This window comes from Camelus ferus, chromosome 1 (genome assembly GCF_009834535.1).
Source record: "Camelus ferus isolate YT-003-E chromosome 1, BCGSAC_Cfer_1.0, whole genome shotgun sequence".
Taxonomy (NCBI): Eukaryota; Metazoa; Chordata; class Mammalia; order Artiodactyla; family Camelidae; genus Camelus; species Camelus ferus.
The window spans coordinates 8,316,906-8,336,974 of NC_045696.1; the positions used below are offsets into that span (position 1 = coordinate 8,316,906).

At 45.2% G+C, this 20,069-nt stretch overlaps 1 long non-coding RNA gene across 1 annotated transcript; it reads right to left on the bottom strand.

Annotated features, from left to right (window-relative positions):
- Nucleotides 1–213: 213 nt before the first annotated feature.
- Nucleotides 214–18,514, bottom strand: LOC116665093. The gene is made up of 3 exons (XR_004321833.1): nt 18,437–18,514; nt 4,412–4,417; nt 214–224 (listed from the first exon to the last, which is right to left on the bottom strand). It is a non-coding gene; the product is annotated as an uncharacterized LOC116665093 (long non-coding RNA).
- Between the last annotated feature and the right edge of the window lie 1,555 nt (nt 18,515–20,069).

The following is a 20,069-nucleotide window of genomic DNA, read 5'->3' on the forward strand; positions in this document are numbered from 1 at the left end:
TCAGGTTCCTACAAAGTAAAATGCTGGGGGGTATGAATATAGCGATATAGCTGATGCCCTCCTGCCCCCCACCCCATGGCACCCAGGGTGCTCATACTGCTGTGTTTACTGTTAGCTGTGAAAAGGCAGGTGAATGCAATGTTTTGTATCTCTTTCCAGTGCATGAAAATCTTAGACCATGCAAAATTATAATTTAGTTATGGCCCCTTTGCTTGCTCTTCCCACTCTCACTCCCACCCTTTGGATAGGTGATCCCAGTGGTTCTCAGTCGTGGGGGTAAGGGGGGTGATTGTGCCTCCCCAGGGGACAGTTGGCAGTGTCTGGAGACAGTTTTGGTTGCCACAGTCGGGGAGTGGGCATTATGGGCATTTACTGGGTAGACACCGGGGAAGCTGCTAAACATCCTACAAGGCACAGAACAAACCCCTGCCGCCCCCCCCCCAAAGTAAAGAAAGATCCAGCCCCAAATGTCAGCAGTGCCAGGGCTGAGAGACACTGAGCTAAATGGTACTCAGTAGAAGAAAAGTTTCCTGTCTTAGGTCTGGTCAGTTCAACCTGATGCATTCCAAACGTATACTACTCAGGGCCTGTATGAGACTCCGGAGCCCCAGGGATGCTAAGACGCAGACTTGGTTCAGCATCTGGAAGGGTCTGGGATTTTACTCCGCTCACAAGCTAATGAGTTAGCCTGTTACTGTTTCACTGGATGCTGGGAGAAGACAGAATCCTGGACCAGAGACAAAGAAAGGACTTTGTTATTCATGGCACAGCGGCTGAATGAGTATCATGATGGCGTGGGTTCCCCTTGACCTCCAAGTCCACGGGCGTGCTATGGAGGGGTCCAGGTGGATGTTAAGCATGCAGTGGGTTTGTACCACAGCCAAGGGACACTGAGCTTTGCGAATCCATTGTTCTTATAGTAAGTAGTAAGCAAGCCTGTTTTTTGTCTGAGGGAAGACATTATCTCATCCCTCAAGGGTGTAAAGAATAATCTACAAGCTGCAGAGGACGTAGAGCAGGGTACTTCTGACTGGTAGTGTTTAAGAAGGCTTCATGGAAGAGGAGATACTGTACTGGGTTTTGAAGGGTGAAGAGGGCTTCAATCTATAGGCAAGGGGAGAAAATGTTTCTCTCTTCTCCCCAGAGATAAATTCACTTCTCTTCTGAGCATCTCAGCACAAGTGTGGGGGCCGGGAGGACACTGGAAAAGTCCTGGCTGAGTTTGACTAACTAGTGAGCATGTGTGGACTGTTGCCAATTATGCCATGCTATTGTCCACTGATATTTAAAGATAATTTATTGTGAGCAGATGAGCTACATTTTTATTATATGTTTTTTTTTCCCCCATGCTGCAGCTGTGAGCCTGTACTGACCCACAGGAACCAGGCTTCTTTGTCACCAGTGGACCCTCCTTCAATACATGATAGCATGTTGGGCAAGGTTGATGAACTCGAACACAGAATCCACTGGGTCACCTGCAGAAGGAGATGGAGAAGGAGGTAAGGCAGAAATGATGAGTCTGAGTCGGCATGAGGACCAGGTAGATACACACCAGCGCATGGACTCTTGCTGCCCGTGGTAGTATAATCTGGGTGCACTGGCTGTATTAAAAGCATCGAAGGCTGGCCAGGCAGGATGTAAAAAGGAGCCCAGTCTTGGAGAATCCTGTGTGACACCATCACAGCACGGACTGTCACACCAAAGTGAAGATGATGAGGTTAGGTTACATGCATCAATGTAGGTGAATCCTAGTCTCTTAATCCAAACCCCAGAAACCATTCTAGATTATTTCTAGCAGGAAGCCTTTAGTACAGGAAATCAGGTTCTACAGGATTGGTGGAAGGGATGGGAGGGGGCAGAATCCAAGGGTAGGGGTGCTCCTTGGAAATCAGGATGTTGCAGGAAGCCACCATTGCTACTGCAGGAGCCTTTGCTCTGCCACCATCGTGATCTGAGGTAGAGTGAAATCCGCCTTTGTCCCACAGTCCACCTTGTATTGATCATAGAACAGAAACCCTGTTGGCAAGGGATTCTGGGAGTTGTAGTTCTCAAGGTTCCACCTCCCATGACAGAGCTGAGAGCAAAGAAGGGGACGGATGGTGCTGAGTGTCCCCAGACAAGAGTAACATGATGGTGAGAGACAAAGCAACTCACAGATAACCTACAGCACGGTACCATTTTTATAAAGTACAAAAACGAAAGAGCGCATTTTGTTTGGGCATTCACGCGAGGTGTACCAGAGCCAGCTTGAACTGGCTTCCAAGATCCAATAGTCAAATTTTCAGGAATGTAGCAAGCCAGTTGTTAAACACAGCCATTATTAAAAATGAAATTATATAAATTTACAATAAAATAAATTATACTCAAGACAACGGTAATGAATACTCTGACTCATCACTGCCTAGTTATCTTTCTCCGTTTTGCTTTTGAGGTTACTGTGTCTTTTGTGTCTCTGTGGTGAACATCCTGTAACCAGTGTGCGACTATGGCCTCTTCTCAGTTCAGTGTTCAGTGATACCACCTTGGTGGCTTGAAATGGACCACAATGGGTGTCTTTATATGAAAGAAATTGGCAAATGCTACAAATCAGGGCTTGATTGTTTAGACATAATAAAATGATGGACAAAATGGTAATAATGATTAACAGGTTAAACTGACAAGCTTGTCACATCTGTGGCTGTTACACTGTGAATAACACAGAGATTGAGGAAATAGCCTTCCAGAATTTGAAAACTATTACCTGATTCAACAAAGAAGTTGCTCACATGACTGATGAAAAAGTGATTTTCTATTGTATGTCTTTGTCATTTTGCTTTCTTCTTACTTGTTAATGTAAACCAAAATATCAACCAACATTTATACTGAAACGACATTTGTTCATCGTTGCAACCATAGGTTGGCTGCAGTTATCAAGGTTTGGCGAAAGTAAACAGAAATATTCTTTGAGAATCAATTGACTGTACAGATTTACAGTAAAGGATACTGTGTATTTTATTATTACTTGTAAATCATGTGCTATAACATCCTCTGTATCAAAAAAATTTATAACAAACTTATTAGGGATATGTGCACACAAATGTTTAATTTTTGAAAGCTGACTGTTAAGCATTTACCGTCACACCACTGCTTATATGATGAAGCAAAGGGATGATTAACAATATTTCAGGCAGCTCTTATCTTTGGGGGGAGACCCCTCATGCACACCCACCCATACATGCCTCTGTTTTGTCTTTCTCCCCTTGTTTGCCATCTTCCTGGTCACCCAAGTTCAAAGTTCGGGGGTCATTGAAGAACCCCCTCTCCCCCTTCACATCTCATTGCCAGCTATGATTGATTTTTCCTTCCCGTCGTGTCATAATATTTATGGTTCCACATGAAGGGAACTGTGTCGTGCTTGGAACCCAGTTGAGAGATGCCTCTTCCCAGCGGTCCCTCTCCTGGAACACGCAGGCACCGACTGCGGTGGAGGATACAGTTGCCAGACAGAGCATGGAGGATGGAGAGTGAGCCAGAGCTCTGGTTTTACTCAGGTTTTCAGCAAAGTGGCTGTGGGCGTGGATCCATCTGGGGGAAGCCAATCTCTGCAAAAACAATTGCTGAAGATCGATAATTGATACAGAAAGGAGACGTGGGGCTGCTCCTTAGGAGAGATTAAGTGTTAAGTCCCTGCCCAAAACAAGAAAGTGACAGACCAGGGTAAGTCCTGAAGAAACCGGAGCAGGGCAGGCAGAAAAGGATGTGCAGGGACCCTGAGGACAGATCCAGACCCGAGGGCGGGGGTAGCTCTCCGGACAGGGCAAGAGGAGACTGCCACGGGGTGGGGCTGAACCAGTGCGGCCGGGGCTGCCCTGACCCCAGGGAGTGAGAGCGCCCCTACCCCACCGCTGTGTCCAGAGACAGGAGCCAGGCACCAGGAGCTTCAGCACCTCCCCGCGATGCAGCTGCTTCCCAGTGAAGCTCTGGGAGGAGGGAGGAAAGAGGGCAGAAAGCTGGGAGTGGTCTGTGAGAGCAGGTGGCTGGCTTCTGCATGGCCGCCTCCATCTGGTCCGTAGGGCGTTCATCACCCGTGCTCGGGCAGACGCCCTCTCTGCTCGGGTGTGCTTTCCGAGGACGAAGCCCCCATCTGCCTCCCGCTCTTCCTCCCCACGTGTCTCCGGATTTTACCCTTGTTTAGACTCCTCTCCGCTCTTCAACGGAGCGAGGAAGGGAGGTCCCCGTGGCCGCAGCAGTGCTCTGGGCCTCAGCCCTTGTTGATGTCAGTATCTTGCTGAATGTGAGCCTCAGATGTGGAAATCACCGAGGCCCGTCACCTCCTAAGGAACCAATATGCATATAGTTCAGCTTTCAGTTTACAGGGAGGGCTTAATAGTTCTGCTGCTTTCACCAAGTCCTGTATTTAAAAGCGTTCAACACTGACCTGGCCGGAGTAGACCCAGCTTTACTAATGCGGTCGGGGTTCCGTAGCCTGAGCTTGGCACAACCCGGAGAGCAGTGCGCCCGGTACGGCGCGAGGCGAGGCTCCCGTTGAGTGTGCTCCAGGTTGTATAAAGAGCTGCAAATAAATAAGAGTGTGCTGGTAGCTGGTAACTTGGAATTCAGAATGTAAAGACACTATCCAGTCAAGGCGACCACAGTATCCGTGGATACTAAAGGGCTTGACTCCACTTAATGAAAAAATGCAAATTAAAGACCTGGCTTCGTTCTTCCTCCCACAGAGCTAGAAGCCAGGCAGTCGCGCCCCCAGGGAGCCGGGCTCCAGGTTCACTGCGGCCTACCCTGGGAGGCTGACCGTGCCCAGGGTCAGACCTCAGGTGGCCTTGGCACTGAGGACCCTGTTCCCTTCCGTCCCTTCCGTCGGCTGCAGCGCCCCCTGGTGCTGTGCGCTGGAAATGCTCCTCCCAGCTCCAGTTGCCCCAAGGAGCCTCTCTGCTTAGCAAGAGCCGCTGGGCAGCCCTCTTCCCCTAGAACAGGCGGAGGCAGCATCGCTCCTCAAACCTGCGTCTCCTGACACTAGAACATTCCTTAATGGGAGAATGCCAACTGGTTACTCCACAGTCCGCAGTCCCACAGGAGTCGTTCGTTCGTTCCTTTTTTTTTTTTCTCACCCTATCTCACCCTGCCTCAACACGTGGATAATGTGGGTGGGCACACACCCGCTTCAGCAGCGGCCGGGGTTCTCTTTAGGAGCGCCAGGCAGTGTGAGCTCTCTTGGATGCTGAATTCGGTGTTTCCCGGGCTTAAGATCGCAGAGTGCTGGAGGCCTGATCGCTGTGCAGGGACGGGCCCAGCGGGGAAGCATTCCCTTCCGGCCCCTCGCCAGGCTGCCAGCTGTATTGCTGTTTCCCGTTGCAGCGTTGCTGCTCCGGAATGCGTCTGGTCCCAGCCCTGGGAGGGAAACACTGCCTGAATCTACAGTCCGTTTATCATCTTCAGGCTGTGTGACTCACCACGAAGCTGGATGAAACAGCTTCTCAACAAATGGAAGCTTCCACTGTTAGATCAAAAGGATCGCTCCATGCCGGCTTGTAATTTGGCGTTTGCGCGGAGGGCTGCGTGGCCTTGGCGGAGGGCGTGGTGGCGCTCATCACAGGCACCGAAATTCTCTGCGCTGTTTGCCCAGCTGGTGTCTGGTGTTTAGAGAGCTATTTAGATTCTCCCATAGAAAGGACAACTTTCCATTCTTGGAGAAACCACAGTGATTAAGTACATATAAGAGAAAAGCATTATGATGACTAATCAGAACAAAATCAATGATTCCTTTTTTGTACTATAAATGATGTGATTTATTGTCCACAGCTTTTAGCAAGAGTGCGGGTGTGACTTTGGGGTGGGAGAGGAGGGGGCAGAGCTACACAAACGACGCTGAGTCCAGGACCTGGCAGCTGGGAAAAGGACAGGGAACACTGATGATACGATTAGGTGCCCCTTTAAAACATGACGTGGGAAATTCTCAACCTTTGTAACAGGGGAAATATTATCTGAGGAAGCCATAATTTTTGATTAGCTTATATGCAGTCATTTGAGGTCACCCAACCTATCTTCTCTGTCTTAAGGGATGCTTTCTACAGAACCCAGCTTGAAGCTTGAAGAATCTCACGTTCCTCTAAATTTCCATGCAGCCAAAAAAGTGGAAAGGCACCTTTGTAGGAAAGCTTCAGTGCCAGAATGCCCACCACCTCATGAGACTGTTCCAGGTTTTGAGCGGCCTTCACTGTTGGAAAGATTTCCCTCACATTTGGCTGAAAATTGTTTCCCTTTCAGTTTTGTCTTTTTGTCTCAGGGTTGCCCTTTGGAACTATATGAAGAAAACCCATCTCTCTTCATACTGTGGTTCTTGCAACTTCTAAAGATGGCACTGGTGTTTGTTTTGTTTTATTTCCTGTCTGAATGTCCTCATTGCTTTCTGGTGAGAAGGAGGAACACTGTCACCTCCTGCAGGAGTTTCCCAGTTGCAATATGGACCCCTCATGTTGGTCATGTTCGGAGATCTGTAACCTCCTTTGTTTATGACACTATACATCTATTAATTTATCCATCCTGAGATTGCATTTGTTTTTTTGGCAGCTGTGTCACACTGTTGGCTTGTGTTTCTCTTAAAGTCTGCAGAGCAATCAACCTGCTATTCCCTTACATTTCCATGTACCCAGAGGGTTTGGAAAGAAGCAGAAATGAGAATTTTGACCTAATTACTATTGACTTATTTTGGTTTTATCTTGACCTTTGAATGTGCCATTTGATATCAGCATGCCAGTGGATATATTATGATATGCAACTTTGCATATTTTCACATACTTAATATGATAGGATCACAGTAAAATACATGTTCTCCTTTGGGAATGGTGCCTGGAGCTTTGTTAGATTCCCCGCCCCCAGTTTTATTGAGAAATGGTTGGCACACATCACTGTGTAAATTTAAGGCAACAGCATGATGGTTTGCTTTACATATATTGTGAGATGATTACCACAGTAGGCTTAGTTAACGTCTTCCACCTTATATAGGTACAAGTAAAAGAAAAGAAAAAAGCTATTTTTATTTTCATTTATATTTATTCATTTATTTTTTTTTGACATAGAGTTGATTTACAATGATGACTTGGTTTCAGGTATACAGCAAAGCAATTCAGTTATACACATACACACACACCTGTCTGTTTATGTTTATTCTTTTTCAGATTATTTTCCATTATAGGTTATTATATGATACGGGGTATAGTTCCCTGTGCTACAAAGTAGATCTTTGTTGGTTATCTGTTTTATATATAGTAATGTGTGTCTGTTAATCCCAAACTCCTAATTTATCCCACCCCACCAAAGACTTTTAAATTTATGAATAAGAGATGAAGACTTCCTCCGTCTCTCCTGCCTCATTCTCTCCCCTAAATTTTATCATGCTTTTAATTAGGTCAATAATGAGTGTCTGCAACACTATAATAATGTAAATATTGCTCACTGCAAGCAGAACCTACTGGAATACTGTGATGACATGTCCTTTATTTTCTTTCTCTCTTTTTAAAAAATGAAGTATAGTTGACCACAACACTTTGTTAGTCTCAGGTGCACACCTGAGTGATTTGATATTTCCAAACATTACTAAATGGTCATCACCCGTGTGAGATTCTGAAAGGAGCCGTATGTCTAGGTCACAGCGCATACACAGCTGAGTGAGCTGATGGTGGTGTTCCCAGGACGGAGCTGACCTTGCCCATGTAGAAGTTTGAGGGCATTTGTAGGCAGTGTTTGCAGAGCCCTGGGAACCTATTCCAACAGTTTGCCTGGTGCTGGTGTTCGGCTCTGGCTTAGCAAAGGTACCCAGCACAGCCCCAGCCTTCAGTGCCAGGTACAGCCCCATAGTAACCACCCTTGCACCTTACACAGAGTGGATCCTCCAGAATCGTTTGTAGGGTGGGCATATTCATTCAAAAATTTGTTATACTTCCATGAATCAATACATAGTATCTGCCTTGAGCAGACAGAGACTGTCCGAAAATCTGTCCCAACTCTGTCATCACTGGGACAACTGTCAATCTGAAGACCATCCCAGACTAGCGAGACGGCTGGCTCAGTGCTGGGAGACCTGGCCTTTGGGAAAGCAGAGCTGCCTCCGCCCTCCCACTGCCCTGTGCTGAATCCTTAGCCTCAATCCCCGGAGCCTAAGCATGTTTTTCTCCTTTTTGGATTTCTTTAGCACTTGTGGCTTCTATTAGCCACTTAGGCATTTACACATTTAATTAATATGACTGTTAACTTTTCCTCAAGAGTTTGTCTTGCCTCCCCAGCTAGACTATCCAATCATTTGTATCCTCCACAGACTTCAGTATGTGGTTCTGCCCATCAAAAGGCCCACATAAACAGATGTGGGATTAAACCGTGGAGATCTGAGGAGATTCAGTTTCTCCCTCATAAGAAAGTGCAAAGGAAGAAGGGAAACAGACTCCTAGGGAATTCACCTTCTGCGCCAGGCCCTGTGCTGAGAACTTCACATTTGTTACTTGCTATGATCCCGGTAAGACTCTTGAGTAAGTATCACCGTCCTCATTTTGCATAATAGGAAATCAAACCTCAGAGAAGTAAATGAACTCTCAAAATTCATACAAAGACGAGACCAGGCTGGATTTGTACTCAGGTCACCCTGCCTGCAGGAGCAGCAGGGCTAAGGAGTCTGTCCTCTCTCCATGGAGGTGCAGCGGGGCTGGAAGTAAAGACGTTGCTTCTGGCTGTGGCTGCCACGTGGCCACCTTCGAGTTATCAGCCAGGACCGTCTCACTGCCGAAGAGAGATTGGAAGAAGGCCAGGGCTAAAAGAACAAAGGGACGTAAGAAAGGAAGATGGATAATTACAGACTGCTTAGAGCTCCCTGCGCAGGAAGAACCTCACGCCTGTTCAATAGAGCGAACCGTTCATAATGAAGTCATTTGTAAGCTGCCGAGAAGGCATAGGAACGACATTGTCTACGTTAGTCCCTTTCTCCCCAGAAGAGGAAGGAGTGTCCTCAGCTTCTGAAGACAAGGATTTTCGATGATGTTGCGGGGCATTGAAAAGCCAGATCCCCGGTCATCGATCGTGTTTGGAAACTTTTTTCAGTCAGGTTAGCACTAGGCTGTGCTGTAGCAGTATGTAAACCTTGAGAAGTCAGTGGCTCCCACCATGAAGATTTCTTTCTTGCTTGTGAAAATTCCAGTGTGGATTGGGAGAGCTTCAGGCCAGCTGCCCTCTGTGCTGGGACTTGGCGATCCAGGCTGCTTCCGTCTTGGGAAGCCAGCATCTCTGTATATGGCTTGCAGGTTGCTGTGGCGACCATGGGGGGAGGGTCAGTTTTTAAGTGCTTCAGCGTGGAAATGGCACAGATCACTTCCACTCACAGCCCACTGACCAGAACCGGTCAGTGACATTGCCTCGTGTGACAGTGCGACACTTCCCTGGGAAGAGTGGGTGTGCTTGGGCAATCAGTGACTACTCAGTATCTCTGACACATTTCCTTCACTCTCTTCTGCTCAAAACCCCTTTAAAGGCAGCTCGTTGGTCTTGGGAAAGAACTCAAACTCCTTCATATGGCTCCTGGCCTTGGCCAGCATGTTCCAGTCAAATCGGACATTTCAAGTCTTTTCAGCCTCAGCATGTCTTCTCTTCCCTACTGCCCTGCTCTTCTGCCTCCCCGAAGTACTCCTCTCCTTCAGTCTTCTGTGGCTAAGTCTCTGGTTATTTGTGTCAAGGTTGAGGTATCACCTCCTATGGAAACCTTTCGTGCAGCTCTGAATCTGGGTTAGGCGACCCCTCTTTGAACATCCAGGCCATCCTCTGTTTTCCCCACCACTGCGGAAATGTTCTGTTTGTTAGTCTACAACGTATTGGATTGTGGGCTCTCTGCTGCTTGGAGCCATTGCAAGAACAGTCCCTGGATACGAGGGCCAGCACACAGAAGAGGCCCAATTGGCATACTTTGGATGGAGGAAGAGAGGGAATCTTCTAAGGCAGACTATATATGATTGCGCTGTGGTGGATTGGATTCTGAAGTTAATCTGGAAAAGCAAGTGCTCTAGAAGAGCCAAGAAACGTTTGAGAAAGAAGAATGAAGGAGATTCTTACTTTCCTGGATGTGAAAATGGACTATAAAGTTACAGTACTTCAAAGAGTGAGATTCTGGCCTGGGATGAGACCAGGGGGTGAACAGGATGCTGAGGGCTGATGTTGCTGTCCTGGTCCAGGTTCCGCAGGGCAGGCCCGGCAGGCTGGAGACAGACTCAACCAGCGTGTCTGCGTTGCTGTGCTGGGCAGAATTGCTGCTTCTTCTGAAAGACCTCAGTCTTCGCTCATAAAACCTTCAACTGTATGTGGAGAATTGGTATGTGACCAAAAAAAAGCATTTTAAACCAGCGAAGAAAGGATAAATTATTGAACAAATTATGTTTATACATCTGGCTGTAATTTGGTAAAATTACAAAATAATAAATCTAGGACTTAAGAAGTTAAAACATTTAAAGTGTAAGTTGTATCTCTAACTTGTACCACATACAGAAGTAAATTTGAAATGATTATAGCTTTAAACATAAATTATTAAAATACTAGTAAACACATAGGAAATATTTTCATTATGTTGGACTGGGCAAAAAATATTTAAAAAAATGACATATGGCCCAGAAGTCAAATGGTTGAGAATGTTGTATTTGATAGCATTCAAACAGAGCTCTTCTATGTAACTAAAATCCATAAAACTCCAATTTAAAAAAAGCAGATCAAGCTGGGGAAAATACTCGCCATATGTAATTTAAAAAGATTGATGTAAGTGCCTTAGTGCCTACAAATCAGAGTTAACAATCCAGTTTAAAATGGGCAAAGGATATGAAGAAGCAGTTCATAGAAGAAAACCTATAAAGAGCTTATAAGCAGAAGAGATGCTCGCTCTCACTGATGATCAAATAAATGCAAATTAGAACAATGGAATAGCATGTCCTCCAAGAGATCACGTGTAGTAAGAATGGCACTTAGTGTTGATGACGGTGATATAATATTTTAGGGACAATCTGACAATACCTGATTAAAAACGAGTGCCTATATTTTTGACCTGACAATCATACTGCTTTATCTCTAGGGGGTCCGTTAAGTGACTTACGGAATATTATTCAGTGTTTAAAGAAGTGAGGTATGGTTACTATACATTCTGACATGAAAATGTCATAGAGACTTAGATTTAAAAAGTGACTTACAGAATAGTATGCAATTTATGACCCCATTTGTTAAAAATATGTGCATATATTTTATTTATTTATTTATATTTATTTTTTATTGAGGTACAGTCGGTTTACAATTTTGTGTCAATTTCTGGTGTACAGCATAATGTTTTAGTCATACATAGACATACACATACTCATTTTCATATTATTTTTCATGGTAGGTTACTACAAGATATTGTGTTCATATATTTTATATACACATGGGGAAAAAGTCCTGGAAGAATAGGCAGCAAATTGTTAACAAAGGTAACATCTCAGGAATAGGACTTTGGGAACTTTCATTTCTTATTTTCCACATTTTAGTAGTATTATTTTAAAAATAAGTGTGATCATTGTTTATATGATTCAAAAAAAAGACAAAAAAGACACTGTTCAGTTTATCTATTTATTTAGTTTTTAAATTGAAGTACAATCTGTTACAATGGGTCAATTTCTGGTGTACAGTATAATGTCCCAGTCATGCCTATACAAACATATATTCATTTTCATATTCTTTTTCATTAAAAGTTTGCTTCGTTTATATTACCGAAGCTTTAACTGGTTGCATAGGAGCTTACGTACAGAAGAATCCTTGTGCCATGTCACACTCAGATATGTTCATTCACTCCTTCCTTCCTTCCTTGCTTCCTTCTTTCTGCAAGCATTTTGTGGATGCCTTTGTTGTGGAAAGTCTTTTTTCCTGTGTGGCTCTCAATTATGTAATTTTATTCCTCATTTTACTCCAGAAAATGAATAAATTGAAAAGTAAAGAACCTAAAGCAAAGTCTGCTTGCGGAGGCACCCTCTTGGATACCTGGCAGTGGGCGCTATGGCCGGGAACCAAGTGGAACCTTTATTTGCCTGGATGTCTGAGAGAGTCCCTTTTTGATCCCGTCTGAAAGATTGGTGTCGACAGAGGATATTTTTGTTGAAAAAACCCCAGTCCCCTCCATATTCAAATGCGGGTTGATGTTGTGCAGGCTGTCTCTACTTCAGAGCTATCTGTCGTGTTCCTCTGTGAGTGGGTGGCGGTGCACGGAGGGGATGGACACAGTGGACGTTCGGAAGTTGTGCCATCCAAAGATAGCTGCGTACGTGTCACACCTCATGATGTTGGAAGATTAAAAGGAAACAATACTCTCTAAACTTTGCCCTGTCTTGGTATCCGCATGTCATGTGAATGGTGGTTTACTGAATGAAAACCCAGAATAACGTGGTGACAGCACGTTGTCCTGGGTGTGCTGTAACAGGAGTTTTTGTAGGCACAGCAAGTCTGCCCTCTTGATATCAAATGCATTTTTGTTTTTGCTCCTGGTTTCTATCTGCATGGAGTTGTATTGCCTTGTATTATTCATTTAATACAAACATGAAGCTTGTTTTGGATACTAAGCCCTAAATACAACTATGTGAAATACAGGGATATTCTCCCGAAAGATTTTTGGATAGATTTGAACATGCAAAACAGATAAAATTAGTTGCGATTATTCATATCACAAAGTGACACTTAGTAATAAAAACTTTCACTGCAGTATCTTTTTTTTTAAATTGAAGTATAGTTGATTTACAATATTGTGTTAGTTTCAGGTATACAGCATAGTGATTCTTTTTTTTTTGCAGATTATATTCCATTGTGGGTTATTACAAGGTATTGGGTATAATTCCCTGGGCTATATAGTAAATCCTCGTTGCTTATCTATTTTATGTGTAGTGATGTGTATCTGTTAATCCTTTTCTCCTCATCAGTGCAGTATCTTTTTTAAAACAAGTTTAGTCAGTTTACAATGTGTGTCAATTTCTGGTGTACAGCATAATGTTTCTGTCATACATGTCCACACATATATTCCTTTTCATATTCTTGTTCATTATAGGTTACTACCAGATATTGAATATAGTTCCCTGTGCTGTACAGTAGAAACTTGTCTTTTTTCTGGTTTTGTGAGGACTTTCCTTGTAGTGCCAATTGTCAGCGATATTCTGCCGAAGCTCAGTAGGTGTTCTGTGAGAACTGTTCCACATGTAGACGTATTTTTCATGTATTCGTGGAGGACGGTGAGCACTGCGTCTTAATACTCTGCCGTTGTGAAGTCCCACCCTCACTGGAGTATTTTTAAAAGAACAATTTTCTCTATTCCGATAAAATATGATGTGATCGATTTTGATGCCGCTTTAAGAGCAGAATCGTGATGATGTCAGATATGGTACATTTTACCATCAAAATGCACAAGGCCCTCAGTTTCAGTTTGGCTCGTGGTAAGTGCAAATGGGAGACCTTCTTATCCTTTCCTTTCCCTCCATCCCTTTGTCTTGTATTTTACCAAATTGTAGTTTCAGACAGCTCAGCTCCTCCCGCCAGCACACAGGTAGAGTTGCCCTGCAGTCAGAGACATCCTTTAGCTGGAGAGTGGGTGAGGCTATAAGAAGGAACTTAGGCTACAAAGTAGAAATGAAAGTGGAGAATTTGTGAAATTTGACTAATTAAAGCAAAAATCTGCAGGACAGAATAACAGTAGTAAGCCAATGGCATAGAATTTATCATTTAAAACATCTCTGGTTTTCTACATTAACTTTATTGGTTAAACAGATAGAATTCCTGGAAAATCTGTGGTTACTTTTGCAAGTTCAATGAATGTATTAAGGAAATATCAACCTCTTAGCGATAAGAAATGTTTCTTTAAAAAAAAAAATCTAAGGACCCGAGTTTGGAAAGGATAAGAAAAGATTTTGCGTGATTTTCTAAGTCCTTGTGTCTGTGCTGAAATGACCTTCTTTATATCCATCTCGTTGATCTTATTTATATCCAAATGCAAGGCTAGTGTCCCGGGCTTCTGCCAGACTCAGCAGATGTACCCGCCCGGATCTGCACACCCCTCTTGCCTCCTGGCTGGAGCTCCTGCAGCAATGACTTGCTCAGTTCCTGCAATCACGCCTCAGGCTAAGCGGGTCCCCATGCAGCCTGACCAGCAAGAGGGGACCAGCGCCCCAGAGGAGCCTGGGAAACATCTTGGGAGTGTGGAGAGGTTAAAACCCCATGGGGGCAATTTTGTCCAATGGGAGGTGACGGATGGGAAGGGGCTGGTCAGTGAATTCCTTTACCTTTCTCCTCCACCCCCAGAAATTGTTCTGAGATGCAGCCGTCCCTGCAGCCTTCCTGAAGACATCACGTGAGGCCATACACTCAGCCAGGCTGTGTCACAAAGCTTTGGCCAGCTCATCACCCTGCACCCACACGTTTGGGCGCCTCTCCGCTGCCTTGCTGGCCTTTCCCTCCCACCCGTGCTCCTCTAGGATCCTACTCTTCAAGGAAGTGTTAGCGCGTAAACATGCCCCACAGTCTGTTGTAGAGAACCTGGGCCAGGATGGTTGGAACCTAGGTTGGCTCTGGAAAGTAGACCCTCTGGTGGCTTTGGCAGTGGTGGGTACGTGGTGGCAACTCCCGGCATATGATAGATCACAGTGACTGAATCTTTTTGGCTTTTATCTGAAGTTAGTGAGGACAAGGAGGAGCTAGAGGTCACATGTTGAGATATCAGCTCGCTGTGTCACCGGATCTGTTTTGGGATAATGATAACTATAATAATCCTGGTGTGGGGTAATCACCTGTGAAGGCTTTGGAAACCCTGCAAAAAGAAAATGAGAGGTGCTCTCTTGAGGCTCCCTTTGAAAGCCGGGGTATTCCTGTGGTTGCTTTAAAGGGGGTTTTCACCTCCCAACACTGCAGGGCAGAGGTTTTAAAATTAGGATCTGATTATAAGGTGGCAGTGACGCAAAGGCTAAATATACAGACTTAATGGCTCCTCAGTGTCAAAGAAAAGTCTCTGATGGGGAAAAAGCGGGACACTGCGACCTTGGGTGGTGACCTTCACCTGGCAGAGACTGAGACCGTTGGAGCCTAAGTGGCCTGAAGCTTCTCGGCTGGGAGAAGCTGTCCCGACAACTTGGAGAGATGAGCCTCCCATCCCCATTTGATCACACCATGACCTCACAGACCAGATGCTTCACGGCTGACCGTTGTTTTTCTCAAGATCGGTCCCCATCATCCCTCGTTGTCTCCTGGGTAATAGCCAGAGTCAGGTCTGAGCACGGCTTCGGTGGGGAAGTAAATGCTCCAAGGACAACAATCTGTGTGTCAGAGGACGTGCAGGAACTGGCAGACGTGTACCAGCGAAGACCTGTAGGAGTGGATCTGGAGGGTGTTACATCGTCATGGTCCCCTGGAGCTGGTCTTTTAGTCTGTTGTGGTGACAGCTTGGCATTTAGGATGATGGCCTACAATTGATAAGGCGGAGGTGACAGTATGAAGGAAGCGTAAGGCTCCGAGAGTTGGGAATATTAGGATGTCTTTATTAAGTAAAACCTCAGAACCCTCCACATAGCTGTGTTTCTTGAAGGAGACTGGAGGACGCTTCCTTCTGAAGGCAATATGAGTGCACAAGTTAAGAGCTCACTGACATCTTTGAGAGGTTGGTGTCTGTCTTCTGTAGGCTGGGCTTAATGCTGAGAAACACTGCCCCAGGCTCCTTGGTGTCAATGGAGATAATGAGATTCCAGAATTAAAAGACTAGGTGGTAGCTGTTGACCACCCGAGGCAGAGGTGGCCGCACTTACCATCACCAGAAGCACGGCAGAGTAGCAGATAGCATCCCTTTGCCTTCAGGGATGTGTAGCTCCTGGATCATGGTGTTCCCAGCCAGGAGGCAGATGGACAGCTGACCAGGGTGTTGTTCAAATTGTATAATAATAACAAAACAGAAAGCTGGAGAGCAGAATGTTAACATCAGTCACTACAATGGAAAATTCTGGCCTCTCAGTTTTCAAATGTAAGTCAGCTTACGCATCTAGAACCCTTAGATTCTAGAGGAGGCTGAGGTCCCCTTGAAGAAGGACACTCCTGTTTCCCACAAGTATACATGAAAGTTTATTTTTATAATCCCCTCCTTCAAGGGATCTGTAGATATTCCCCCAAAAAACTAGTGCTGGAGAATGGGGCCTAGCCAGACTTTTTGGGTTCTGCTGTATACAAGGTCGGAGCTGACACCAGTGCCAGGGGGTCTGAAATGCCACGTACTGGTCCAACAGTTAGATCAGCAGCTATAGGAGACCAGGTGACAAATTAGGTTTTATCCAAAGTCCATTTTATAATGGGTCCGTTAGGTCCACAAGACTACCCCGTGGCTACTTCTCAGATTCCCAAAGGGGATAGGTGTGTTTAATGGTTGGCAGAACTCTCAGTAGGTTTCCTGATTTGTGAAGTGTAGGACATTATGGTTGGAAGAGCTAAGTAAAACGACCTGAAACTGTTCTTTCCTCTTATTCAGGGTGGGAAATTGGAAATAATTCTGTGTCTGAGGGGAAGATGGTAGATATTTGAAGACATAAAGGATGCAAGGTGGTGGTTCCCATAATATCTCCATTCAGTTTACCCACCGTGTCCCTGTAGTGACCAGATGAATTATGGCGGGTGTTATCAGGCCACCTTAAACTTACTCAGGTGGTAATCCCTTTTGAAGCTGCTGTACTGGGTGTGTTACATTGACTGGTGAAGACCAGCACACAAGCTCACAGTTGCTGTGGGACCACTCATCTGGCAAATGCTTTCTTCTCAATCCCCATCGATGAGGAGAATCTGTAGTCATTGGCCATCACACGGCAAGGGCAGCAGTGTATTCACTGTCTACGTGTCTGCAGGGACCCTGCTCATCTTGACGTTTACAGGACATCACTCTGCCCACCTATTAATGACATCATGCTATTGGGCATACTGATCAGGAAGCAGCAAGTACCATCGATGTCCTAATACAGGGGTTCTCGATCAGGGGATTTTTAACTCCCAGGGGACATCTGAGAATGTCTGGAGACATAATTGATTGTTAAAAAAAAATGGAGTATCCTGAGTAACTGGTATTTAGTGGGTAGAGTCCAGGGATGCTGCTGTATGTTCTACAATTCTTGGGACACACCCCCCCTCCAATAAAGAATTGTTTGTCCCCAAATTGTAACAGTGCCAATGTTGAGAAATACTGCCTTAGGAAGGCACCCATGTGCGAGAGGTGGGAGATTAACCCTATGAAAATTGAGGGATCATCGCATCAATGTAGCTTCTAGGAGTTCAGAAGTCTGCGGCATGCCAGTCATCATTTTTTTTTTAATTAAAGGATGATTGTCACATCTTAGCCCCTCAAAAATATCTGCTGAGTGAATAAGTGGATGAAAACCATACAAGAAGAGTTCCCTGTGCAAAAAGAAGTCTGCTTGGGAGAGTGAGTTTCCCAGAGGAAGGCGGAAGTTTGCTGTAGCCAGGGGCCAGGAGAGGGCTGGAGGTGCAGCAGAGAGGAGGCTGTGGTTTATATGGTTTACATGCTATTTATTTAGACACTGGTCCAGAGAACGTGGAGAACAAACAAGTGGCTTTCAACAGTGGGGAAACAAGGCCTGGTTTGTGTTCTAGAATGATCACTGTGTGGCTGGTTAGACAGATTCTCCTGAGAGGCCATGAGGCCAGAGTCAGGTTAACTAGCCTGGTCCCTCCTGTAATAGTCCAGTTGGGAAGCTGTGAACACCTGAACTGGGACGGGATGGAAACAGAATAAAGGAAGAGGTAGATTTCAGAAAGATTTAATGGAGATCGTCATTATAAGTGAAGTCAGCCAGAAAGAAAAAAAAAAAAAAAGAAAAGATATGATATCACTTATATCTGGAATCTAAAGAAAGACACAGATGAACTTATTTACAAAACAGAAACAGATTCACAGACATAGAAAACAAACTTATGGTTACCAAAGGGGAAAGGAGGTGGAGGAGGGATAAACTAGGAATGCGGAATTCACACACACACACTATTATATATAAAGTAGATAAACAACAAGGACCTACTGTATAGCACAGGGAACTACATTCAATAGCTTGTAATAACTTGTAATGAAAAGGAATATGAGAAAGAATATATATGTATAATTGAATCACTATGGTGTACACCTGAAACTAATACAACACTGTAAATCAACTATACCGCAATGAAAAAGTGACCTTTGTGTAGACCAGGGTGGAAATTAGGGTTAGGAGAAGCAGGTGGATCCAAGTGAAAGTGAAACCAGGAGGGCTCGTTGATGGGTTATATCAGGATGAAGGAGAGACGGTTTCCAACATGGGTGGGTTTCCATGGAGCACAACTGGACAGACAGGGCAGACATGTTCTGAAAGAAAACATTAGGGCAGGGCGTTTGTTGGGGGACATGTTGGATTTGAGGACTCTTGGATGTCCTGGTAGGTGACTAATTTCCTGAGAATGGCAACACACAGATTATTTCATGATTCCAATTTTAAGACTACATAGTGCAACCACACACTTGGTTAAAAATATCAGTAGACTATTGCTCACTCCTGTCTCACATTTTTTATCCTTCCATATCTCACATTAGTTCTTGACAAAGTACTTCTCCACGCATCTCTTTCCAAAAACACATGCCATGTATTTTAGGGACATCGGCTCCTTTCTTTGTCTCCTCTTGAAGAGGAAGGCCGTCGTTTCCCCCAGGGAGCCCCTTGCAGTCAGCTTCCTCAGGTGGCATTTTGGACGTGTCAACAACAAAGTTGGCCTCTTACTTCTGGTTGCCCCTGTGAAGGCTTAGCTATTAATCTGCCTTCATGTTTCATATTTCACTTGTGTTTTTAAAGGGATGTTCCTTTATTATTCTCCTCCCTGGTTCCGTATTTACAGGGAGCTTGCTGCTTTATTTTCTTCCAGCCTCCAGCGGAATGATTCCGGTAACTTGAGGCCACCTCGGGGAGCAGAGCCATTAGACTCTCGGTCCTGTCGTGTGGCAACGCTACTGCTAACATGTTCACAGGCGCTGGGCATGGTGGTGCTGACGGCTTTGTCTTCCCAGCCTTTAAATTATAACATGGACGCTATTTCTGTATCCGTGGAAGGGGCTATGGGAGCATTGGAAGTTTCCCAAGGGGAGCACTTTTCAGTTTAAAAAGGAGAGGATGAGAGATTCCTTTATGTTTCAAAAACTGGTATAAAGTTAATTAGTTAAAAAATGCTGTCTGTTCCTGCATAACTCATCTGGCTGTGGAATCACATTCAGCAAAGTCACCGTGACCTCCTTGGGGAAATGCCAACAGCCTGACACCTGATCCAAGTTTTCTGGCCTGACGATAATGCCAGTGACTGACTTCTCACAGATCTGCAAGGACAGCTGGTTTGGAAAATGTGTTTTCTCCTAAAAGTGCAAGGCCTGTTTTTCAACTGATGAATCCTTTCGAAGTCTCTGGACTGGGCAGTGGATGACTAAATTCTCCTTGTGTCTGAAGAGATGTACCCACCGAAGATAACAGTGGTTCATCGAGGGGGAGATGGCGAGAGAATGAAGGAGGCAACTTTAACCTGGTCCCAGGCAGGGTCTCAAACTGCTGGTCTTCAGGTGTCTTTTGTGGGCACCAAGGGGGCCATGAGAAGGACCTCAGACCTCCAGTGGTGGCAGCCAGGCTTAACCCACAGCCCCAGCTTCTGAGCTCTGAAGTCCATCACTGGTTGGTGCTGAGGCCACGCCTCCCATGACTGAGCGAGGCAGGGACCTGGGGCAGGCCTGTTTCTGGGAGATGTGGGGCACCTCTGACTGTGGCTTGAGGCCTACCCCAGTGGCCTTGCAGACCTTTCTGTAGAACTGTATTGCAGTCCAGGAGGCATCCACTCAAACTCCCTCCTTCCCTCTCTCCTTCCCTTGGGTCAGACCTGCATCGTGGTCCAACACCTCCTCTGGCTCCCTCCACATTCTTTTGTAGGCATTTCTCCTAATAAATTTCATGTACATTTAATCCTCTCTTGGTTTTTGCTTTTTCAGAAAACTTAGACTGACACAG